This window comes from Hemicordylus capensis, chromosome 4 (assembly GCF_027244095.1).
Source record: "Hemicordylus capensis ecotype Gifberg chromosome 4, rHemCap1.1.pri, whole genome shotgun sequence".
Classification (NCBI taxonomy): domain Eukaryota; kingdom Metazoa; phylum Chordata; class Lepidosauria; order Squamata; family Cordylidae; genus Hemicordylus; species Hemicordylus capensis.
Genome location: NC_069660.1, coordinates 137,226,375 through 137,253,047, shown reverse-complemented (window position 1 = coordinate 137,253,047; position 26,673 = coordinate 137,226,375). Strand labels below are relative to the sequence as shown.

The following is a 26,673-nucleotide window of genomic DNA, read 5'->3' as shown; positions in this document are numbered from 1 at the left end:
TAACAATAAATAAATAAATTTGTCATAGAATAGTTTGTGAAGACAAGCTTAGAGTTTGTAATTAAAAACAAGAAATGATGGAATTGTCTTTAATTTCTTGAGTCTTCTTCAGTGACAGGTAATATGAATATGTTAAACAGAGAGGCTTTTGTACCTACTAGCCGACCCCGCACAGAGCATCTGTACGCTCTTTGGGGCCGGCGGTTACCTCTTCCCCTCCACTTTCTGACCCAGTCTCTGCTTCCGGGCCCAGCCGCCTCTCCTCCCCACAGCCACTTCTGCCCCCCCTTCTTTCCCCCCTCCTGGGCCTTGCCTCCATGTCTGGGCTGGGCCCGCCGCCACCTCTGGCCTCCGCAGCCAGGCCTGCCGCCACCATGGCGACCAATCCTCCTGGGTGCGCCTCAGTCAATCAGGCACGTCCGATGCCCAGCCAATCAGCTGGGCGCTGGGACGCACATTCCAAGGCACACCCAGGAGAATTATATATATAGATAGTGGCTAGTACTGGGTTATTTATTTTGAAGATATTCAATAATCTACTAATTCACTTATGATCAAAACTTCAATAGAAAACCAAAGCACAGAAATGTAAATATTTATATGGGTCGCTGTGGGAAGAGAACAGATCCTTTTAAATGCTAAATATGAGTTTATTTATAAATCCTTAACCTTTAACATCTTGTGCTCAAGGATGTAGCTAAGTTCTTCTTCACACAAGCATGCTCATTATTATTTCTTAGGTCTATACTTTATGGTAAGTACCACAATAAATTTTCCTCAGGAAATGTTTAAACTGCTTAAAGTATTTCAAGTATAAGAGGGACAAAGCATATAGATGCACCTCAGCTAGTGGCACTGATATTTCCCAAGTCAAGGGGCATGCTAACTCAAATTTAAGAACATATCCAGACCACAGACAAACTGGTTTAACAGTCTCACACAGGCAGAAACACAAACACAGATCACTTGAAATTATACTTTGGGTGTCTGTGGAAAGGGATATTTAACAGAATTCTCAGCATGAAACAATAACCAAGATTCTTCGCTAGAAGCTGCTGTTATTAAAGTGAAATAAAACCAATAGAAATGTGTAGTGTTGATAAGGTCTAAAAGGAAGAGAGGTGAAAGGACCACCACAAGCCCTTTAAGGGCACACACGCACACAATGGGATAGCACTATCCCATGTCACAATCTCCAAAAGCCTTTAGGTCCAGGCTCCAAAATTACCTAGGTGCACCTCTGTTTGCTTTATATAGCGTCACTAAGGCCTATGTCACTACATGTGTTAATTTAACCAGCTAACGTAACTATTCATGAGTGGTCTATTCACATGAACAATATATTATATTGAAGACCCAGATAGCTGCAGACAAACAGAAGTTGCTTTTTTTTTTTTTTGTAATGGAAATAGCCAAGTAGCATTTCTTGGTCATGGAAGCTGTGAACCTCTGTATCTCAATTTCAGACATGAATTTACACACAGAAAAATAAATTACACAAATGTATTGTGCAGAAACACAAAGAAAATCTTCCAGTTCCAAAAGATATCAGCTCCGTCTACCACTCCCTGTTGGTTTTTCACCTAGATAGTATGAGAACTTAAGATTATATCTGGGATTTATATCAGGGCAACTTTTGAACTCAAATACTCAGAGATTTGGGAATGACTGAAGAATGGAAAAGATGGATTAGGGCATTGTTTCCCCACTACAGTATTCATGCAGACCTCTGCTGTCACTTGATTCTCCCCAGCGAATGTGATTTTGTGCTATTCCACTCCATTTGTGAGACAGGGGATGCTGCAGAAGATGACTGGAGATGAAGGAGATAGATTTGCTAGGGCAATGCATTCTCTTCTCTGCCCCCTTTTCCCACTGTTACTTGGCTACATCCTGGAAGGAACTGTAGCAGCAAGAGTGTGACTCACTTTGGTGAGTCAACTGACAGCAGATGAAAGAGCAGAGGGGAAAATACTGCTCCCCAATCTACTCCGGTGCCCCATCTATTATAAGTTATCCTCTATAATAATAAGCTAAAGCATGATCCCGTGCCTGTCTTCAGCCCGTGTCTTTCTCGGCCGTTCTGGGCATGCACGGAGCGCATGCCCAGAACGACCGTGAAAGATACGGCCGTCCAGACATGGGCGGCCATGTTGTTTAGCAGCAGGGGGACCGGGGAAAACAGAAGCAGCAGCGGAGGAACTGGGAGGGCTGAGCCGGCAGTGGGGGAACCAGGAGGGTTGTGACAGCAGCGGAGGAACCCGGAGAGCAGCAGGGAAAAGAAAAGTGTGTGTGTGTGGGGGGGGTACCTTTAAGAGCGGCAAGAGGGTTTACTTACCCCTCCCGCCGCTCTCTCACTTGCCGCCACCAGCCGCCCCCGCCGCCCCCCACCTGATTAAGGGCCAAATCGGCCCAACCTACTGCCGCCGCCACCGCCCGCCCGCCCTCCCAGCTGCCCGAGTCCTCCTCACCACCGTCTTAGGCCAGCGTCAGTTGGGCGATCAGGGACCATAATCGGAGGAGAGGAGCTCGCAAACAGAGCTCCTTTCTCTGCAAAGCCTCTGCCCGAACTGGCGCTTTGGCAGAGGCTTTGCAGAGAGAGGAGCTCTGTTTGCGAGCTCCTCTCTCCTTCTCCGATTATGGTCCCTGATCGCCCGACTGATGCAGGCCTAAGACGGTGGTGAGGAGGACTCGGGCAGCTGGGAGGGCGGGCGGCGGCCACTGCGGCAGTAGTTTGGGCCAATTTGGCCCTTAATCAGGTGGGGGGGGCGGCTGGTGGCGGCAGGAAAGGAAAGGAAAGGAAAGGAAAGGAAAGGAAAGGGGGAGCGAGAAAAGGAAGGAAAGGAAAGAAAGGAAGAGAGACAGAAAGAAAAAAGAAACAAACAAACAAAAAAGGCCAAAAGAAAGGAAGAAGGAATAAAGGGGGAAAAAACACCTAGCGCCCATTATTATAACGGGCTTAAAAATACTAGTAATAACAGAAAAGCCCTGCTGCTGGAGCAGACCAAGGGGTCCATCTAGTCCAGCAATCTGTTTGCAGCCAGATGCTCCTTCCAAGACTACAAATAGCCTCTTTCCAGCATCTGGTATAAACACTGCCTTTGGACTTGGAGGTTCCATTTAGCAAGGCTGAATAACAGCTATTGATAGACTTGTCCACAATAACTTGGTCTGTCTGTTTTTGGAGCCAGTCAGCTGGAAGTCTAACAGGTCAAAATCCTGATGGTCCCATATGTTAGGAAAAGGTAGATTCACAAAGTGGTAGTTTTTAGGGGAGAACAGAAGTGAAAAAGAGAAGGAGATGCATAACCCTTCCCCTGTCTACCACTCCCTTTGCCCCATTGTGTATGTGTGTGCAGTGGGGTAGCTGGGGGAGAGGGGGCCACAGTGTTCAGGCCTCTCCCCTGCGGGGGCCCTCAGAGTAAGAGAGATATTATTGATTGATTGATTTGATTTGATTTGTATACCGCCCTTCCAAAATGGCTCAGGGCGGTTTACAATTAAAACACACCACTAAAACAGTAAAGAGCTAAAACAAATTAAAAAACACTATAACAATCAACAATTTAAAAACATTTTAAAACAACAATTAAACAATTACAGTATTACAAAATTGTACAGTATTACAATTACAGTACAGATAATGAAGAAAATAGGGAGGGGTGGATCTGGGGGGGGGGCTGGGTTCTTTGAACCCACCCACTCAATTATAGCTACACCCTGTCTGCGTGTGTGTGTTTACTTCTAAGGCCGATATTTGGGGAAACGTGGATCCAAAAGGTGGCAACCCGACGCAAGCACGGGTTACCCCCTGCCCAATGTCACAACTGAAAAGGCCTTTATAAATGGAACATTCACGTCTGCCAGGCGAAGGGGGAGAAAAAGACGCCCTCGGATAGGTGCGATGTATTCACGCGAAGGTATCACACCCTGGAGGAGAAGAAGAAGAAGAAGGAGGGCAGTGGGGGGAAACAATCCTCCCGCTGAATGTACTCGCGATTGGACCACGGCTAGCCAGGCCCATCCCTCCTCCCTCCCGCCCCAGCCATCCATCCATCCCCTCTTCTCGACTCCGGGCTCGCAGCCAGCCAACCATCCTCCCTGCCTCCCTCGGGATTAACGTCGCTTCTCACACAGCCTCTCTATGCAGCCACCGCCCCTTTCGTCGCTTTCCCATTCAGGCGGCTGCGCTGTCACCCCGCCCAAGCGCCGCCGGGCCCTGAAGAGCCGCGCTGCTGCTGGGCAGTGATTGGCGAAGCCGCTTGACAACCGCAGTCAGGGCGCCGCCGCCGCCGCCGCCTCCCCCCACCCCGACTTGAGCAGCAGAAAGAGCGACTGAGCCGCCGTGCTGGCTGCTGCTGGTGACTGAAACCCCGCGGCCGGGCTCTTTCCCCCACCCCCGGTGTGAGGCGCTTGCCGCCATTTTGGGTGCGCCCCCCCCCACGTCTACCCCCCCCCCCCAGAAGCCGCCCGTGCTTTGGGGCGGGCCCGCTTGTAGGTGAGTCTCCTCTTTGGCTTTGTTAATGTCTAAGGGAGGCTTCCATCCTGAGGGATGGGGAGCGGGGGAGGCAGCGGGCTTGGGTGGGTCCCTTGTGGCTGTTGCTTAGCAAGGCTGTATGTGAAAGCTGACTGGAAAAACACCGAGGAGGGCAGTCGGGGCATTTAAAGGGAATGCCTGAGGCCTGGGAGAGAGGAGGCCGGAGCGTCCTCTGGGAGGCGGGGGTTGCTGGTGTCAGCGCCAGCCCTTGAAGGAGTTGGCAGGGCAAGGATTGACGATGCTGCTGGCGAGAGAGGCGGCTTGCTTGGCAGGCGGCGGAGGGAGGGGCGGGAGACAACAGCTTTCCTTGGGGCGGCTGTGATGCTGAATTGAAAAGAGCGTCTTTTTCACCATTTAAACATCACCCCCCCCATCCCCGCATCTGTCTCTTGCATGCTTACATCTACAGTTTCATTGTCTTGCTTGCTCCTCCCTTTCTCCAGTTTTGCAGGTGCAAGGTGTTGGTTGCTCAACTTGTGTTACTGGAAGTGTTGGGTTTCGCCCTCCTAATCCCCAGCTTCTGGTGGATATCTCCTCTCTTTCCTTTGTTACTACTGCAGCATTGAGAGGGCAGCCCTCCCAGAATTTTAAAGCACCTGCTAGTACCCTGGTTCTGCTGAAGTAACCTAAACCCTGAGAGAACAAAATATACTGTTTCTTTGCTGTTCTTTCATGCTTGACAAATAGGTTTGCTAGAGGGAACAATAGGTGTGATGTCCCTACCCTAAGCCTTACCTGTGTTCAGGTTTATTTAAGGAAACCTTCTAGGAATGTGTTTTGTATTAACTGAAGTTCTAAAAGCCCTTCTTACTAAGTAATTTAGTGCACAGAATACTGTGCAATCTTGCTGTGTCAGATTAGGTTAGATAGTTCTTCCATTCTGTTTTAGTTAGGAGGACATGTTATCCTAGAACAGAGATTCAAGTATCTAATTCCCTAACACACTGTAACAGCCATTTGTTCAAACAACTGAGCTGCAGTGAAAGAAGGATATGTGTGTGCACACACAAGAGAGAGCTTTCAAAGGGTATTTAGTGACAATTCTGTGAATGTTCAAACAAGGGTTTGCCTGTTTGCTATGATCATGGGTACATTCTGAATAGCTAGATCGTGAACTTGACAACATACGAACTGCAAGCTTTTGCAGATGTTGCAGTAACTGTGTACAATAGCTCTAAGCAATAATGGAATACTGTGTCCTTTGTTCACTCCAGTGTGTTGGCACCTTTAGTTTGAAGGATATCGTAAATGTAAGGATAAATGCCAGGACTTTTCTGGAGCATCATGTGTCAATTGTATATTCCGGTGCTACCTAAAGTAAATGAATGGACAATATGTCACGCGTGCTGCATAAACAAAACATGGTGATATGAGTGTTGTGAGTGACTCATAGTGATTTTTGAAAGGTAATATTTTGAGAGGAGTGGTTTTTTCTACCCAAATTAATTTGGATGGAGTATTGAGTAATCCACCTTACAGTGGTTCCCACCATGTTCCTCTTGCTTTGTTCCTCTAGACAAAGAATTGTTAGGTTGTAAACTGTAATGGAAACAGATGAGGGGAACATTGTGCAAGCCCTTGTGAGTATAAACATTTTTCATTTTGTCAGAAAAGGGCTACATGGAATCAGATTAATGAGATATACATCCATGGTTAACTGCCTGACCATAGAGGTTTAAAGATTTTGGTTCTTCAGTGCTTCTATAACTTTTGTACATGGCCATTCTCCAGTCATTCTCGTGTGTTCTGCTGTTCAGGGATGTTTTTCGCAAAACTTATTTATTTTTTACTTTTTTAACATTTTATATCCTGCTCTTCCTCCAAGGAGCTCAGAGCGGTGTACTACATACTTAAGTTTCTCCTCGCAACAACCCTGTGAAATAGGTTAGGCTGAGAGAGAAGTGACTGGCCCAGAGTCACCCAGCTAGTTTCATGGCTGAATGGGGATTTGAACTCGGGTCTTCCCGGTCCTAGTCCAGCGCTCTAACCACTACACCACACTGGCTTGTGGTTACAAGCCTGAGTGTCTGGAGCCAGCTTGGAAAGAGGGAGAAACAAAGTGTATCAGGGAAAGGCAAGATTTTGTTCTTGCTGTCATTTTCTAGGGCTTTTGGTGTGGCTCTTTCCTCCCCCCACTCACCTTGTCCAAGTCCGGGCTTAATTAAAAAGTGCCTGGTCACAAGCCTGATTGGAAATCTCTGAGTTGGGAGCCCTTCCTCCAATACATGGAGGTGCTGGCTAAGGTTCAATACACACAGCAGCACCAATCTCCTTCAGCAAACCTAATAACAGGACTAATTCTTATAGAAGTTAGTGTGGCATCTGGATTTGTGTATCCCCACTTCTGTCTGTAGCTTCACTGCACTTCTCTAGATTGCTAAAGCAGATCAACCCAAGCACTGACACAAAAAGGCACGTGGACACAGAAGGGCATGTCCTTCTGTTATCTCTGCAATATACAGTAGTAATTTTGTATTTCCCCACTGCCCCAGAAAGGGATGGTAATACTGAACAGTGTGTGTGTACTTCCTCCATTTTCCTTTGATCATTCCAGTTGACTACATTCATAGAGGTTGAGGAGGTAGCTGTGCACATGAATAATTTGTTCCCCATTTACTGAATGGTAGTGGGTAATAGTGGAGGCCTTGGTTGCTGGAATGAGCTGAAATTATTTTCCCTTACTAAACTATCAGATTGAAAAATTGTGGGTCATTGAACATGTCTGCTTTTTAATGACTTCAGTAATGTTCTTATAGCATGATCTAGCTACAGCAAAACACATACTGTATACTTCCTCTTGATTTTATTGGGAGAGTTGAGTATACTGTATGTGTCACTCACTTCCACAGAATGGGTCCAGTTAAGCAGTGGCATTTCAGTACATGTTTATGTGTAAAATTATTATTTTAAACCATGAATATGATTAAAAATGTATGATGAAGAAATAAAGGTGTAATTATTTCTTATAAGTGTTGGGGGGAGGATTTAGAACAGGCCTGCTCAACTTAGGCCCCCCCAGCTGTTTTTTGGACTACAGCTCCCATAATCCCCAACCACAGTGGCCAATAGCCAGGGATTATGGGAGCTGTAGGCCAACATCTGCAGGAGCGCTGAAGCTGAGCAGCCCTGATTTATAATATATTAAGAAAATTGATATTAAAGGTTCTTACCCACTGAACCTCTGAAATGCTCCCCTTTCCTAGCAATAAGGAATGTATTTACATAATGTAAACTTATGCATTATCCTCTTAAAAGGTAAATGCTGGCACAATATCCATTCTGCCATTTCCTGATACAAACACTGATTTATTGGCTATAGGAGTAAATGAAGAGAGGCTGACAAAGGAATAATAAAGCAGTGGCTAGAACCCAAGTTGCTAGTCAGCATTTGGGTGTTGCAGAAAAGAGCTCAGTTGGAGTATGATTTAATGAAGAATAAAATACTAAACCTTTGAATATTCCAGGTATTTGCATATTAAATATTTTAATTTTCCAATTTATTTTGAACTTACAGAAGCTTGCTGGAGATGTAAATCCTTATTATCATCTGCTGTATTATGGTCATTTCATTGATGATATTTTTATCATTTTCAAATTGGATTGTCCACTTCTGTTGTTTACTGGATCAACACTATAAATGAACATATTCTGTTTTCTAGTCACATGGACTCACACCAGCTATCCTTTTTGGATGTATGGATTCTAAACCTACAGATGGAAATCCTATTTTGCATTATTAGATCCAGCATGGTGTAGTGGCTGGAGTGCTGGACTAGGACTGGGGAGACCCGAGTTCAAATCCCCATTCAGCCATGAAACTAGCTGGATGACTCTGGGCCAGTCACTTCTCTCTCAGCGTAACCTACTTCACAGGGTTGTTGCGAGGAGAAACTTAAGTATGTAGTACACTGCTCTGGGCTCCTTGGAGGAAGAGAGGGATATAAGATGTAAATAAATAAATAAAATTATGACAGTTTTCTTCCTAGACACATTAAAGACAACATACTATTTGGCCAATTTTTAAGATTGAAAAGGAATTGTACCTCTCCAAAAATATTTTATCAACGAAGAGCTGCATATGCATCTGCATTAATATCAAGAGGCTACCCCCAGCAAGTCATAGAGGTGGCTAAGAAACAATCTGATGAAGTTCCTAGATTTAAACTTTTTGAAAAATGAAATGACAAATCAAAGAGACTATATTGGTCTGTTGAGTTTAGTCCCAAAGCTTGGGCCATGAGACACATTATTTTCAAGCACTGGAATTTAATTCAAGACTTACCTGAATGCACTCTTCCTCCTTGCATTAGATATCGTAAATACAGTTTAAAAGATCAGTTAGTTCATTCAGATATATGCAGGACACAAATCAATGTTTCCAATTTGAGGGGAACATTGGAAATGTGGACATTGTACATGTTGCCATGAATCTTTACAAATAAAAGAATCCACTCATCCATCTGATAAGAAAATTATATTAAAAACTTTCACCTCTTGCCAAACCACTGATGTTGTTTATGCAATTGTTTGTCCCTGTGATCTTTTTTTTTTAGGTAAGTCAGACCAGTAGATCTTTAAGATTCGCATTATAGAACATAAGAGTAAGATTAGAACCATGAATATGGCTCCCCTTACTGCTCATTTTGTTAAACATAGACACTTATCGGAAACAATTTTTTTGCTATAGAGAAAGTGACAGTCAATATAAGAAGGGGTGAGGATTTGTCTTTAAAATTGATTCAAAGGAAAGCCTTCTGGATATTTACTCTTAAGTCATTATTCCCTATGGGTCTTAATCAGTGTTCTCTCTAATTTTTTTTATCCGTGTGCGGAATTAGCTTTGTTCTAGGTGACAGTATCAAGGAAGTGTGTGCGCATGTGCATTCGGGGTGGGGCCTTCCTGATACAATCTGAGTGGGATCTAAAATTAACTGGGTGGACATCAAAAATGTGTGAGCACATGCGCACTCCTTAGAGGGAACACTCATCTCAATGAGCAGTTAGATTTATCTTCATGGCAACAATAGATCCATTTCAATATATTCAAGATACTATTTCTGGTTGTTTATATAAATAAATTTTATCCCTTTTAAGATTTTTTAGTATAACAAAATACTAAATACTAATATAGCAGATCCCACACAGCTGGTTTAAATAGGTCTTATTGTAGGTGAGCTACTCAGTATCCCAGAAATTTTGAGGAGTGAGGTTGTTGAAGAATTTGTTGATATATTTACAAAATTTCATGATATGATCATATTAGTTGGGTATTTAATGTTACATGTTTGCAAGAGGAAGGCAAGTTTCTAGACAAGTTTGATGAGTTCCTTATTTAAAGAATTGTAGAGAGATTTACAGTCAGTGAAGGTACTAAAGAGCTACCTGTAGGGGGAAGCACCTTTTCAGATTTAGTCATTTAGAAATAGTATTTTATCTTATGGAATATTGATTGGTTTTGTCACAATTACTATAATTTTTAGACATATTAATCACATGATTCAGTAATGGCCATTTAGAGACATTTAACATCATTTGAGTATTAGGTTTAGTGAAGGATTATGGAGAAATTTGTCTGTTTTAAAATTACTATATCATGTTAATATATATGGGTGGAAATATGTATATTTCATGTATTGTTAAATTTTTTAATTAAATTTTTATACCACCTTGCATTAAAATAATGTTAAGGCGGTTTACAAGACACTTAAAACAATATAAAACTATAAAAACTGCACTATAAAAATACAAATCTAATTAATGTTTAAAAAACATGTACAATATAACAATAAGGTACAGAACAGCAGCAATAAAACACTCTTATAAAAGCCTGGGTAAAAAGCCAGGATTTTACTTGCTTTCTAAAAACTGATAGAGCAGATACCCACTGGGAGAGCATTCCAAAGTCTGGGGGCAATAATTGAGAAGGCCCTGTCTCATGTACATGAAAGGTGAGCCTTCCTCATTGGCACACAGAGCACAGCCCCTGCCTGATGATCTCTTCGAGCAGGCAGAAACCCTTGGGAGCAGGCAGTCCCTCAGGTATACAGGGCCCTAACAGTTAAGGGCCCCAAACCAGCATCTTGAATTGGATCCAGAAACAGATTGGCAGCTAATGTAGCTTTCTCACAATGGGTGTAATATGGTTCTAGCGGCCAGCTCCAGATAACATCCTAGCTGGCACATTTTGCACTCACTGCAGTTTCTGAATATTCTTCAAGGGCAGCCCCATGTAGAGTGCATTATAGTAATCCAGCTGTGACATGACGTGACCTCAGTCACTATTGGTATCCAGATTGGACTACTGAAATGCACTCTGCGTGGGGCTGCTCTTGAAGACTGTTTGGAAGCTTCAACTGGTTTAGAATGCTGCTGCAAGGATGCTCATGGGTGCAAGTCACTTTACCAGTATTACACCCATCCTGTGTCAGCTTCATTGGCTACCGGTCCACTTCCAGGCTAGATTCAAGGTACTGGTATTAACCTTTAAAGCCTTACATGGCTTGGGGCTGGGATACCCGTTGGACCGTATTCGCCCATATGAATCTACCAAGGCCCTCTGCTCATCTCAGGCCCTGCTCATGGCCCCGCCACTAACAGACATCTGGTTGGCCTTTTTGGCCAACTAGAGACAGGGCCTTTTCGGCTGTGGCCCCTCAGCTTTGGAACACCCTCCCTGAAGAGCTTCACCATGCTCCCTCCCTCACTGTTTTTCAAAAACATCTTAAAACACACCTTTTAAAGGAGGCTTTTAAATGCTCCATTTTTTGTTATATCTGTTAGATTCTTTAGCTTTTTATAATTTAACCTTTAATTTGAACCTAATGATTGTGGTTTTTAATCTGAGAACTTTTGTTTAATTTAGTTAACTTTATTGTATGGTGTATCTATCTTATTGTTGTGACACACCCCGAGCAGTAGTGCACTGGAAGGGCGGGTATAAATATTTTAAATAAATGCGTAACTGTGGCCAGATCTGCCTTCTTGAGAAAGGGATGCAGCTGGCGTATTAGCCAAAGCCATGCAAAGGCACCCCTGGCCGCTGCCTCCACTTGAGCTTCCAAAAGCAGAGCTGGGTCCAGCAATATCCCCAAGCTACGCACCTGCTCTTTCAAGGGGAGTGCAACTCCATCCAGAAACAGTTGAAGCTCCTTATCCTGACTGGCTCTACTACTGACCAACAGTACCTCCTTCTTGCCCGGATTCAATCTCACCGTATCACCGGGTTACCGGTAACCTTATTACTGGGTTACTGTCATTTTAACATTTATCATGGACTACATAGTTCTCCTTCTTGATTAGTTGTCGTTCAGCGTGTCTTATGCTTTGTTGGCATTTTTGCCTCTTATGATCTATTGCTATTACCGTTTCTATCTGACTTTATAATTTACAATACAGATAAAATGCATATATTTCATTTCTTATGTCTTTCCCCCTTAATTTATTGTATCATTGGACCTGTTGGGTTGTGATTTGAATTCTTGGTTTCAGATCTTTTTACGCTATTTTTGTACTACTTCAATAGTAACTGCAATTGGTCAAATAACTTTGACTATTCATGATCGCAGAGTTGAAATGAACCAATAAGTGTATGCTAGTCAGCCTCTTGCATAACCATCTTGTAAAGCATTCTTTACCGAACAGCTTGTAGTTGATCCAGTTCAATCCAGATGGCACCCACAGAAGACAACAAAGGCTGCAGAATATATATATATATATATATATATATATATATATATATATATATATAACATCCAAACTAACCTTGCCCTAATACATCAGGGCTTTCTCTTGCACAAGTTGTGGGGAGGAGACAGAGGTGCACTTAGGTAATTTTGGAACCTGGACACACACACCCCGCCACACACATATGATGATCCTACTGCGAATATGCAGTAGCAGAAACATTTCAACATGCAACTTAACATATTCCCATCCCATTTTCCTTTCCCCACTCCCCCCTCTTGTCTCTAAAGCACCTGGCACATGTGCTCCACCTGGCTGTAGAGAGAAGGAAGGATCACTGAAAATTGCTCCTTGCCTTACACAATAGAGAGACCTAGTGTATGGTGCAGGAATAGTCTGGATGTCTGCCACCCATGGTAATTTAGTCTATGATAACACTGAACAAGATCTCATTTCTTGCACAGTAGCAATATGTTCATAAACCCATAATTTAAAATCATGCTTAATTTGTTGGTTTAAAACAGCCTTAAAGAAACTTGTTAATACTTGTGAATGATGACTGCTTGTGGGCAATTGCAAATAGAATGAACAGCTTTTCAGGCAGGCTGCTCAATGCTGGCCTAGTGTTGGCCCTGTTTGCTCTGCCCTGTAGTGTCTGGCCTATTTACATGAACAAATCTAAAGAAACTGCAGTTTGATATTCTGGCTTATTCTAATTATAGTTAGTTAATAAACCAGTTCTCTAAGAAATGAGGAACTGCAGTGTATTCTAGTCAAAACAAAAGCTTTCACTATTCTGTCACGCACAAATCTGTTTCTCGCTTTAGCACTAAATCATCTTTTTGTGTTGCGTCTGTATTGAATTGGCCTGGTTCACACATCAGGCAGTCAAAATAGTACTGTATCCTGGTTTTGTATGATGTCCCTTAGCGTCAGGTGCACAGGCTTTGGATTATACTTCTAATTCTTGTTTAGAACATGTCAGAATCTGTCTTGACATATAAACTGAATGATCCTGCTAATTTTTGCCAAAATTTGCAGATAAAACAGGAGCTAAAGCTGGAATCCTAATTTATTTGCAGACTTGGTTTAAGGTAAAGTGTGCTGTCAAGTCGATTTCGACTCCTGGTGCCCACAGAGTCCTGTGGTTTTCTTTGGTAGAATACAGGAGGGGTTTACCATTGCCCTCTCCTGCGCGGTATGAGTGAATGCCTTTCAGAATCTTCCTATATTGATGCCGCCTGATATAGATGCTTCCTGTAGTCTGGGAAACATACCAGCAGGGATTCAAGCTAGCAACCTTCTGCTTCAAAGTCAAGGATTTCCCTGCTGCGCCACTTAAGGTGGCTAGACTTTGTTTAGAACAAGCATATGAACAGCTGGCTCAGGCCCAAAGGCCTATCTAATCCAGCATCCTGTTTCACACAGTAGCCCACCAGATGCCTCTAGGAAGCTCACAGGCAAGAGCTGAGGGCATGCCCTCTATCCTGTTGTTGCTCTTCTGCAACTGGTATTTAGAGGCAGTTTGCCTCTTAGGTTGGAGGTGGCCTATAGCCATCCTCAGACTAGCAGCCATTGATAGACTTGTCCTCCATGAATTTATCTAAGCCCTTCTTAAAGCCACCAAGCTGTTGGCTGTGACCACATATTGTGGCAGAGAGTTCCATAGGTGAATTATGCATTGTGTGGAAAAAGTATTTCTTTTTGCCAGTCCTAATTTTCTTGGCAATCAGTTTAATGGGATGACCCCTGGTTCTAGTGCTATGCGAGAGCAAGAAAAATACATCTCATTCCACTTTCTCCACACCTGTGTCATGTTGCCCCTCAGTAGTCTGTCTTCTAAATTAAAAAGACCCAGGTGTTGTAGCCTTACCTAGTAAAGAAGCTGCTCTAGGATCACCTGCTTGCACGTCATGACAGATTCTGGCTTGTTCTAAGCTTATGTAGAAAACAGAGTCGTGAAGGGATGAATATGCACACCTGAGGCTAGAGAAGGCTGTGTGAAACCAGGATTCAGTTCTGGCTCCATATGACATCTAAATTGAGCCATTGTCTCATACGATATAGGCTAGGCTTGCTGCAAGAAGTAGAAAAGGCTAAGCTATGATTGCTTGTGTTGACAACTCAGTTTTGACAGAGATAGGCACACTAGACAATATAAACATAACTATCTTATTTTTATTTATTTACATGTATATACTGCCCATCACCATATAGATCAGGGTGGTGCACAGTCAGAAATAAAACCATTTAAAATGTGACCATAAATTATTATGGTAACCTGGATTATTAAAAGCCAGACTGAAGAGCACTCTTGAAAGTTTCTAGGGATGATAACCCTCTTATACCTATGGGGGAGTGCATTCCACAGCTTTGGAGTGGCTACTGAGAAAGCCCAACCCAAAGTTGCCACTGATTAATTGAAGATGGACCTCTCCTGATGATCTTAATGAGTGGTAGGGATTTTGCAGAGACAGGCATTCTCTCAGTCTAAGCCGTTCAGCCCTTTATATTTTGCCCAGAAATATACCAGCAGCCATCCGTTGTGTCAGTTAGTTGTCATATCTGTCGGATATAAACATCATTCTAGGGTAAGTACAAGTGATTTGACACTAAAATTAAAGACAAAAAAATCTGTGTTGTCTTGGATTATGTAGGCTGTGTTCCCTTCAACAAAAATTTAATTATATTTGGCAGAAAGAAATTTCTATATGTATATTGAAAAGAAAGGAATTCTAAATCCTGACCCCGCTCTTCAATTATTCTTAAGTACTGTATTAGTCTTGGATCAGTTTAATGATGCTGTGTGCCATATGTGCTGGCATTCGTGGTCTGCTGAAAGCTTTAGCTGTATCTTTGAAATTTTCTGGGTTTTTAAACTTGGTGTGATTAAATCTTGCTTGCATATTCCTTATTATTCACTAATATATATAAAAATTGATAAGTTTTGTCTGTTATGATTACTGAGCATGCATTCAAAATGGTATACGTGACAAGTTGTGTCAGAGTGTGGATAGGGATTATTATTATTATTATTTTACATTTATATCCCGCTCTTCCTCCAAAGAGCCCAGAGCAGTGTACTACATACTTGAGTTTCTCTTTCACAACAACCCTGTGAAGTAGGTTAGGCTGAGAGAGAAGTGACTGGCCCAGAAGCACCCAGCTAGTTTCATGGCTGAATGGGGATTTGAACTCAGGTCTCCCCAGTCCTAGTCCAGCACTCTGACTACACCACACTGGCTCTCCACATGCTTACTTGGATTAAGCTGAAAATATTGCAGTACAGATAGAATCTGCATATCTAATTTATGCCTGTAGATCTGCACATGGAAGCAGGCTTCCTTGCACCTATCACTGGCTGGATCTCCTCTTCTGGATTGGGGCACAATAGTTGTTGGGTTTTTTGCAGAAAAATATAGTGAAAGAGGAATATTTTTAGGTCAGTTTTAATATTCTGTTCTGGATTCAAATGATTTGAAATATCCTGGTTGCTGCTCCATTCAAATCTGTGTACAAGGCAAAATCTCCATTATCAAACCTGCTGTTTTCCATCCAGTTTAAATCTTGGCAGCAGAGTTTTAAATAAGCTTTTTAAACAAGTGCTAACACCTGTACCTGTCTGTAATTTTGGCTAATAATTCAAAGAGTAAAAGCCACAGTGAATAAAAACTGAGAAGTTTACTTTCAGTGGAGGCCTTGCCCGCTATTATATTTCCTTTACTTTAGCAAATGAGTGAACTATGTTCACTCATTTCTTCACTTTGGACATACATCTGGGTACAAAAATAAATGTGCATGTGCCATGCTATACATGTAAGTGCCTGTGTGTCTCCACAACATGCACAGAAGCAGTCATCAAGTATTTATAGGTCTGCTGTGCCTATATAGCACATAATCTTTTTGACTTGGTGAGACAGCCTCTGTAGCTCTATAGCATCTGAAGCCCCTTCCTTCTTGCACCCAGACAGAGCTGGTAGGAGCATTTAGTGTAGTCTCCACAGCATGTACCACTAGCTAGCTTAGCTTTTTAAGGACCCCCAAGAAGCTCTGAACAAAATTGTAATAGAGCTTCAGTTTTCTTTGCAGCTTGGGCTCCTTCTCCTGCTGTTCAGCTTGAATAAGGTTGTTGTTGTTAACATTTATATACCACCCCATACAAAAAGATCTCTGGGTGGTTCTGTATCTATGAGAGATGGGGAATGGGAGAGGGAGAACTGCCCAAGGACATTTTTGTATGGGGTGGTATATAAATGTTCTAAATAAACAAAAATATTAATATATGCCTTATTCATATATCTATATCTATCATATAAATATATATAGATAGATAGATAGATAGATAGATAGATATAATCTCAAAATCCACATTCAGTGTAGTGATGCAAAATCATATTAGGATTAATTAATCTATGCTCAATTACTTTGATGCTCCATGGAACAAAAAAAATTGATGACTTTGGCTCTGAAAACAGATGCTTATCTGTTTCTGAGATGATTGAAGAATTCCTGAAAGCTCTGCCAAAGTGAATACCAATGTGAAGACTTGGTATAAACTCACATGGGGCTCTCACAAGCTATGTGGGAAACCAGCTTGTTGCAATACGTCCACTCCCTCTTTCCTCACTTGGGGAAAATCTGACTGTCTGTAGAAGCAAAGAAGCAGAGCATGGACAGGCACTTGATGCTAGAAAGAAATTGACCTTTGCTTTGATGAAGCAACAGTGTCATGAAAGATTGTACCAGTGCATAAGCTGCCTAGGAAAAGGTGATATATGTACCACATAAAGGTAAAGTGTGCCGTCAAGTCGATTTCGCTTCCTGGCACCCACAGAGCCCTATGGTTTTCTTTGGTAGAATCCAGGAGGGGTTTACCATTGCCGTCTCCTGCGCAGTATGAGATGATGCCTTGCCTTTTGGCATCTTCTGTAGCAGGGATTCTCAGCGTTGGGTCTCAGCGTTATTGGACTTCAACTCCCATAATCCCCAGCCCCAATGGCCTTTGGTTAGGGATTATGGGAGTTGAAGTCCAATAACATCTGGGGACCCAACGTTGAGAATCCCTGTTCTGTAGTACCAGCGGGGATTCAAACCGGCAACCGTCAAGCATTTCCCCACTGTACCACTTAAGGTTACATACCCTGCCTGAATTCCATGCATTCTCTTAATGAAGCCAGAGTTCCTGATGTAGCAGAAGTCTTTAAGGTTAAAACATCTTGAAAGGCTAACTAACTAGGCTTGTGCCCGAAACGTTTCGGCAGCCATTGAAAAGGCCGCCGAAACGTTTCGGGTGTCGGGGCAGATTCGGTGATTCGGCGCCGGCGGGGGTAGGGCTTTAAGGGCGGGGGAGAGTGTACTCACCCCCCCCGCCGCGTTTCCCCCGCCGGCGCTCTCCGAATTTGAAGCCCCTCGGGGCGGCAGCGTTCCTCCTTGCCGCCCCGTTTGCCCCCTCGGCCGGAAGTGGCCGGAAGTTCCGAGCGCGCGTGCGCGCGCACGACGGGCGCACGCGCGCTTGGAACTTCCGGCCACTTCCGGCCGAGGGGGCAAACGGGGCGGCAAGGAGGAACGCTGCCGCCCCGAGGGGCTTCAAATTCGGAGAGCGCCGGCGGGGGAAACGCGGCGGGGGGGTGAGTACACTCTCCCCCGCCCTTAAAGCCCTACCCCCGCCGGCGCCGATAAATATCGTGCACATCCCTATAACTAACCATCTAATAAAATCAAGTTTAAACCGCACATCAGTTATATAGATACAGGATCATAGCGCTGCTTTGTTCAGCCCTAAATAGCTACTAGTACACCCACATCCTCTCCAGGTATGGTGCCTCGAATTCCACCTTTCCCCCCTCTTTGGGACTCCACAAAGGGCAAAACACTGTAAAAGCCTTTGCGCTTAAATCTTAGTTGCTTGATTTCTGGTTTGGACTTTACTGAAGTCTGTCATGCGAGTTTGATGGCAGACACTGCCTTCTACTGCTCCAGAGCCTGCCTGGCTGAGCACCCACACCTATGCTCAAAGCCTTTCCTTAGAGCTGAATAACAGTTGAACATTGGACCATGGGGTTACAGAACTGCTGAGCTGAAATTGCTATCCTTAAGCATTCCTTGTGTGGACCTGTTGTAGGGAGACTTGCCCTGAATATTCTTACAGCTCATTGTCTTGAGTCACTTTCTGTGTAAGCTTGCAATGAAACCTTCCCTATGCTTTAGAACCTATAAATGCCTGAATGAAATCCTAGAGCCTTTGAGGCTGGCCAACTTGCTACGTGGATTTGCCACAAGCTAACACCTTTACCTGACTGCCTGGGAAACCCATTGCTCCCTTTGCTATCTGTGAGCACATGGAGTGTCACAGACCCTTGGAACTTGATGCCCAGAGATATATTTTCTGGAAAAATTTAATTGGAAAAATTTACCATGCAAATGTTCTGCTCACTTGCATTAACACCCCCACCGACTTTATTATTCAACTTTTCCTAATGCCCTAAACAGATTGCGATCTGATCTGGCATGTTGTTTGACCTATTTATTTGACTAGATGCACTGCCTTCTTTTCTGATCATTTTGAGTGCCTGCATGTGATGTTGAGATTCTGTTAGTGTTCTGCCCACCCCACTGCCTCACAGTCTCCATGAAGCTGTTTGAAGTGGTCTCGGATGTGGCATTGAGAACCCTGAGACTGCTTTGCGTGACTTCTAATGCCCATGCCGAGGTTGCCTTGTCTGGTGCTTCTTGGGATTTAATGTCTGCCATGACAACTATGGGTTTGTCTCAAATGATATCTGGTCCCGCACATGTGGTGGGTCATATATACATGATTTGGTCTTTGGGTCATTGGTGGACAGTGGTGCTCTGTGGATTGTCAAGGAGGCTTTAATACTGTTGTCATGGATAGATCATTATCTGGTGATGATTGGACTAAGGGTGGATCGAGTACACGTTTGCGAGGGTGGGGTCTGGTTAGGATGGTCTGCCACTGGAGGCTTCTGAATCCTAATGGATCCTGATGATTCTGTGGGATTTTTATGCCGAGAGAGCGGAAAATCCTGTCAACACCTTGGTCTCCCTCTGGTATGATGAGATTAGTCTGGCGATTGACACGATTCTCTCCCAACCTGCCAAGCCCAAGCAGCCTTCTGGTTACTGGAGAGTAGGAGGCAGTGAAGCAGACTAGTAGATGGCTTAAGTGCCCTTGGTGAAAAACACGAAATGAACACGAGAAAACACAGGCTAGAGCCAATATTGTGGCCCACTCTGTAGCGGTAATGGCGGCAAAGAAATCTTACTTCGCTACCACCATTGTGTCTGCTCAATGTCGTCCAGTGGAGCTCTTTCGAGTGTTTTGGGAGCTACTAGGTGAGGGCTCCAAATATCATCAAATTGAACCTTGATCAGCCCTCAATTTCTACATATTATAGATAAAAGTGCTTGTATCCTTGCTGACTTGGATGCTAAGATTTGTGCAAAACCAGAAATGAATGTTACTGATGTACCATCTGGTCCTATTAGATTAGGTACATTTCAAACTGTGTTGCCTGAGGAGGTGGACAGGCTGCTTGAAAGTCTAAGACCTCTCATGTGTGCTTGATCTTTGCTCTTCGTGGGTGGTGAAAGCGGCCAGAGAAGGGCTGGGTTCCATGGATGGCAGAGGTGGTAGATCCCTCCCTGAATCAGGGCACGGTGCCCACTGTGCTAAAACAAGCAGTAGACTCCTCCTGAAAAAAACCCTTTTCAGACCAGACCATCTTAAACAACTTTTGTCTGTTCTCTAACTTACCATTTCTGGGCAAGGCACATGGTGGTGCCTTAGCTCCAGGCAGTTCTGGTTGAAATCCTTTCCAGAATTTCTACTTGGATCCTTTCCAGTCTGGTTTCTAGCCTCTTAATGGGATAGAAACTGCCCTGGAGGATTACTTCTGCTGGGAGATAGATGCGGAGTGTAACCCTCATGATTCTTGTAGACCTCACAGTAGCTTTCAATACCATCAACCATGGTTGGAAATTGGTGGCATCGTAATATGGTGGCTGTGGTCCTACCTTGGGGGTGATACCCAGAAGGCGGTGCTGAAGGACACCAGCAATACCCCTTCGCCGTTTACCTGTGGAGTGCTGCAGGCAGGGGCGCCATTAGGTGTGGACCTAGTGTACCCACTCTCTTAGAGGACCCCATGTTTTTCCCTGAGAGAAAGAGGGCCCTTTCTATATTTCTGGAATGGCTTGGCCTAGTGTTCTGAAATGCTGCATAGGTATAGGACAGGTTATTGGGACTCTTTGTATTGATTTTGAAGAGGATTGGTAAATCCATTGGTTTTTAATGATTTTTTGAATTAAAAAAATTCTTCAAAGAAGTGGCTTGTTTCATGGCAGAAAATTACAAAAACTTCTGGAACTGAAATCCCCTGCCTTGTACCATCATTCCACTCTCATGCGAAGGAATCTGCCTTTTGCCTCGTAAAAAAAGTGCAACATGACCCCCACCCCCCATTTGCCCAGCCATTTACATTTCCAGAATAGCTAGGCTTAGCGTTCTGAAATGGAGCACACATGTAGCCCACAATGGCAGGGCTTTGTATTTTCATTTCAAGGAAATTGGTTGATACTGTGATTTTAAATGAATTTTTTCCCTACTTCAATAAAGCTGCCAGAAAGAGTTCTCTCTATCCATAGAGTACTTGACACCTAGTGAAAGTGGAACTGTTACATCTGAATAAATTATTATTTTTTAACAAATGCACTATGGTTTGTGATACAAAAGATCTGTATGAGAACTGTGAAGCAAGGGGCATGTATTGTGGTTTTAATTCCCACCCCCATTACGAATGCATAAGAACAACCCTGCTGGATCAGGCCCACGGCCCATCTAGTCCAGCATCCTGTTTCACACAGTGGCCCACCAGATGCCGCTGGAAGCCACAGACAGGAGTTGAGGGCTTGCCCTCTCTCCTGCCATTACTCCCCTGCAACTGGTACTCAGAGGCACCCTACCCTTGAGGCTGGAGGTGGCCCACAGCCCTCTGACTAGTAGCCATTGATAGACCTCTCCTCCATGAAGTCATCCAAACCCCTCTTAAAGCCATCCAGGTTGTTGGCTGTCACCACATCCTGTGGCAGAGAGTTCCACAAGTGGATCACCCGTTGTGTGAAAAAGTACTTCCGTTTGTTGGTCCTAGACCTCCTGGCAATCAATTTCATGGAGTGACCCCTGGTTCTAGTGTTGTGTGAGAGGGAAAAGAATCTCTCTCTCTCTCTCCACTTTCTCCACGCCATGCATGATTTTATAGACCTCTATCATGTCTCCCCGCAGACGTCTTTTTTCTAAACTAAAAAGCCCCAGGTGTTGTAGTCTTGCCTCATAAGAAAGGTGCTCTAGGCCCCTGATAATCTTGGTTGCCCTCTTCTGTACTTTCTCCAGTTCAACAATGTCCTTTTTAAGATGTGGTGACCAGAATTGTACGCAGTACTCCAAGTGTGGTCGCACCATAGTTTTGTATAAGGGCATTGTAATGTTAGCCGTTTTATTTTCAATCCCCTTTCTAATGATCCCTAGCATGTAATTTGCCTTTTTCACAGCTGCTGCACATTGAGTCGACACTTTCAACGAGCTGTCAACCACAACCCCAAGATCCCTCTCCTGGTCCGTCACCGACAGCTCGGATCCCATCAGCATATACTTGAAGTTGGGGTTTTTTGTCCCAATATGCATCACTTTACACTTGCTAACATTGAACCGCATTTGCCATTTTGTCGCCCACTCCCCCAGTTTGGAGAGATCCTTTTGGAGCTGCTCACAATCCGTTTCGGATTTCACTACCCGGAAGAGTTTGGTATCATCTGCAAATTTGGCCACATCGCTGCTTACCCCTGCTTCTAGATCATTTATGAATAAATTAAAAAGCACAGGTCCCAGTACAGATCCCTGGGGGACCCCACTTCTTACTTCCCTCCATTGTGAAAACTCTCCATTTATACCTACCCTCTGTTTCCTGTCTTTCAACCAGTTAGCAATCCACATATGTACTTGTCCCCTTATCCCATGAACGCTAAGTTTCCTCAGGAGTCTTTGATGAGGAACTTTGTCAAAAGCTTTTTGGAAGTCCAAAAAGCACTATATGTCTAAGTTGGTTTTGTGTCTAAGCTATGGAGCAAGGGTTATGTGTCCCAGTTAGTTTGTGAATGATTAAAAAGCTGTGTGACTGCATTGGAGGTTGTGTAGGGGTTTGGTTGGTTGGTTGGTTGGTTTCTTTTTGGCAAATGCATGCTGGCCCAGACCTGTGGGTTTGTGGTGAAGTGTGTGTGTATATGGAGAAGATGCTTATTCTGCAGCCCCCGCTTCCCCATAAGCACATTAGGTCCAGGCTCCAAAATTGCCTATCATCAAATGCTGATGATGCCCAGCTCTACCTATCGCCTAAGCCTACCTGGCCAGCTAATCCCAAGGAAGCAGTGGATGTCCTAAATTGGTCTCTACAGGCTGTTGTGGATTGGATGGGGGCAAACAATCCAGATAAGATGGAAGTGCTCTGGTTCAGTAAAACTGATTATCTGAGAAATGAGGTAAATCTAGTCCTGGATGGGGCCACATTCCTCCAGAAAGACCAAGTTCACAGCTTTGGGGTGCTTCTGGACCTGACACTGTCCTTGGATGCACCGGTGGTGGTGGTGTGCAGGCGTACTTTTTACCAGCTATGGCCTTACTTGAAGAAGTCAGAACTAACCTCAGTCACTCATGTACTGGTGACATCCAGATTGGCCTACTGCAATGCACTTTGCATGGGGTTGCCCTTGAAGACTGTTCAAAAGCTTTGCAGGTCCAGAATTGTGCTTCCCAGATGCTCATGTGTGCTAGTTGCTTCTTAAGTATTACACCCATCCTATAGCAGCTTCACTGGCTGCCAGTTTTCTTCTGGGCCAGATTCCAAGTGCTGGTCTTGACTTTTAAAGGCCTACACAGCTTGGGTCTGGAGTATCTGTTGGACTGTGTTCGCCCATATGAATCTTCTAGGGCCCTCCTCATGGCCCCACCATTGACTGTGATTCAGTTGTCAGTGACAAGATACAGGTATGACCGTCTCAGCTGTGGTCCCTCAGCTCTGGAATGCCTACCTGAAGAGCTTCACCATGCTCCCACACTTAGGTTTTAAGATCTTTTTTTTTTAAACCCTATTTGTTTAGAGAGGCTTTAAATATGTGTTACTACAGTTCATTACTTAGTGCTTTCTGTGCTGCAGAGTGTATCAAGGTAAGCCACCAAAAAACAAAAGTACTAGTTTTTGCTAAGCGCCCCAAACAACATACATGGCAAATAAATGGTCACCCATTAGAACAAGTAAAAATCTTTAAATACCTGGGTGTGGTTTTCCATTTTTCGGGCCATTGTCAGGCGCATTTAAATTACATTGCACAGATCGCCCAATTATCGACTAGCTCAGATAGATCCTTTTATTTTACAAAGGGGGCTTTATACATCCCAGCAGCTATGAAATTATTTGTTGACAAGGTTTATCCACAGCTATTATATGGAACTCAGCTTGGTCCCTTTGGTAACTTCACACACTTGAAGGTTATTGAAACAAAATTTTTCAGGTCCATCTTACACGTTCCCAATTGTGTTCCTAATGTTGTCATCAGACAGGAAGTAGGCCTTTGTACTGTGGATGCAGAATATTGGAAATGTATTTTTTCATTCGTTAGAAATATATTACCTCCAACCGGGTCTTGCTCCATTTATATTAATTGATACCTTTAATTCTACGTGGAAACGATTGGTTAAAACAAAATCTCGATTTTATGGGATCTCGCTTGATGAGCTAAGCAGCTTGGGTTATGACTCTGCTATGAAGTTCAAGCAACGAATATTGGATGATGAGTTACAGCTTGAAGTAGCTAAAATTTCAAAGGTGTGTATCTCGGTGATCAGATTTTTAGCTTGAACCCTGCTGCATACCTAAGAAATATTACACTTCCTAAATTCAGACGTGCTCTATTGCTAGCATGATTAAACGCTCTTCCATCGGCAGTGCTTTATAGGAGGTTTAATGGGGTCCTTTATTCTTCCCGGCTTTGCCCGTGTGGCTCAAGCGCTGTGGAGACCACTGATCATGTTATTTTATATTGTGACCTCCACAAGGATATTCATATAAATCTTATTTTACCTTGGCTGAAGACATATCCTGGACATCCAGATGAATTCTGTCTAAATGTCTTATTGTCTAATTTTAATTCTATGTTTACTAATTCAGTGGCTAAATACTGTTATATTGTGTGTAAGCGCAATATAACTGGTTTACAATTCTCTCTGGTTTACAATTCTGTTTCTGGTCAATGACTGAAATAAAGTGACCGACTGACTGACAGTTTAATTTGGTCAGTTTTAATTGATTTTATTCTACACTGTGTTTTATTTGTTTCACTGTTTAAACTTTTATTACTTCTGTTTTACTGTTGTGAGCTGCCCTGAGCAATATTGTACTGGAGGGGCAAGTTTGTCTGCAGTTGCCACCGGCTTGTCTGGTGCCTAGTGAGGGTCAGGCCTTCTCTGTTTCTGGCCCGAGGCTTTGGAATGTGCTCTCTGCTGAAAGAAGAGCTGCAGGGCCTAAGCCCTACTACCACCAAGGCTACGCTTTGCCTCCTTCAGGCTGCCCCATCTACACACACACACACACACACACACACACACACACACACACGTTTCCAGCCCCCTCGGCCACATGAACTACCATACCAGTAATGCCCGTTTCCCCTTCATCGGCCCACTGACACTGAGCATGCTGACACAGTGGCATGGCTGGCACTGAGAACCAAGTGTGGTGGCTCCTCACCCACTCTAGCTGACAAAGTGCTTTCTTAGCCTGCTGGATGCTTCCTTTTTCTCCCTCCATGAGAAAGGAAGCAAAAAGAAGCACCTGGCCAGCAAAGAGAGCACTTTGCCAGCTGGAGCGGGCAAGAAGGTGGCGTACTCCTTTGCCAGCACTGGCTACACCCCCTGCATCAGCACACTGGGAGTGGCCAGTGAGGGGTAGCATGCTTGGTGTCAGCCCCAGAGGCTTGTCCTGCCAAGGCTGCCTCGCCAGCAACTTTGCCATGCTGCATGACTGGAGGAAGGGGAATCGGTAAAAACGTTTAATTTCTTAGATGCTGTACTAAAAGAAATGCAATGCTTTAGGTAGAAACAAATTATTTTTATTAGGCCTATGTGTCGGAATCTCTGACTCTGACAGAAATGTGTCATCCCCCTGGCACTGTATGGAGGTGGGTGCTCCCAGTATGGTCAGTTCCAAGTAGTACTAATTTATTTAGCATATTTATCACCAAAACGAGTGTCACTAGGTGGTTCACATAAAATTCAAAAGCCCCAAGAATTAAAACAGAACATTAAAAAATACAAATATTTTAAAACTGCTTGCTTTTTTCCAGGTATAGGGAGACCACCTTCAAGGATGGGTTATCAGCCTCTGCATGTTCAAGACAGGACCAATCAAAATCAAGGCAGGACAGTACTTAGTACAATCAAGGCAGGCTAGGTGGCGCTAATCCCCAGTTCTGGTGAGACAGAAAGAGCTCCGTGCTATTCTTTACCTTTCAGGCTAGTTCATTCCCTTTCCTTTCCCTTCTAACCCTCCTGAGTGCAAGGGTGGGGAGGGAGATATGGGGGATATGTTAGTTGGCTTTCTCTCCGAGGGTCCACTAACTGAGACCAGGGGCAGAGATTCCATTTTAAAGGCTCCTTCAGGACCCGCATGTCCCTGTCCCATTTATCTCCTCGGTGGCTCCAAAGCGCCTGTATCTGGTGAGACAGGTCTGGTTGCTAAGTAATACAAAAAGGCGGCGAAGAAAACCAGACATTTGAAGGACCCTGTGCATCTTCCAAAGTGCCACAAGACTAAAACTACCTCCCCTGAGGTCTGTTTGAGTGAGCGCCTTCTTGTATAAGTGGTTTGCAAGCAGCATAAGCCCCACCGCTTGCCACCTGACCCAGCTGACATTCCCGCCAGTTTCAACACAACAACAGCGGCCATTTTAGTGCCCAATTCACTACACTTTCAGTTGGGGCACAGTGGGAGTGGCTATGCGGTCTTTACCCCCCCACATCCCTAGTTGTGGCAGTTAGGTCTGTGGATCAGGAGTCTAGCTTGCTAGCCCCTGATGCTTGTTTACCAGCTGTGCCTGTAAGGACCATTATTAATCAAGACCCACCTGTGGGTCCTTGTAGGCCAACTGAGTCTTATAATTTGCTTGATCCTCCATGGGGCTTCTCTGATCCTTTTCCACCCGATGTGGCTCCAGGATTTTATCCTCAAGCAGTGCAAATCTATAGTGACAACCATGACTTCATCTGATCTGGTCCTTCCTCCACGTTCTCTCTCTCTTGTTACGCCTTGTAGGCATCCTGCTCACCCCTCCTCCCTGGACACCCGTCCTACAAGGGGGAGGGATCATTCCTCTGGGAGAAAGGGGTC

The 26,673-nt window shown here is 44.0% G+C and overlaps 1 protein-coding gene across 3 annotated transcripts in view; it reads left to right on the top strand.

Annotated features, from left to right (window-relative positions):
* The first annotated feature begins 4,090 nt into the window (after nucleotides 1-4,090).
* WDR47 (WD repeat domain 47) overlaps nucleotides 4,091-26,673 on the top strand; it is an 83,339-nt gene continuing 60,756 nt past the window's right edge. Inside the window, exon 1 of one of the 3 annotated variants that reach the window (XM_053250336.1) lies at nucleotides 4,091-4,498. The gene's annotated coding sequence lies outside the window, so the exon portion shown is untranslated. Of the gene's footprint in view, nucleotides 4,499-6,111; nucleotides 6,118-26,673 lie in introns of those variants that run through there. The other 2 variants (XM_053250338.1, XM_053250337.1) reach the window with 2 other exon arrangements.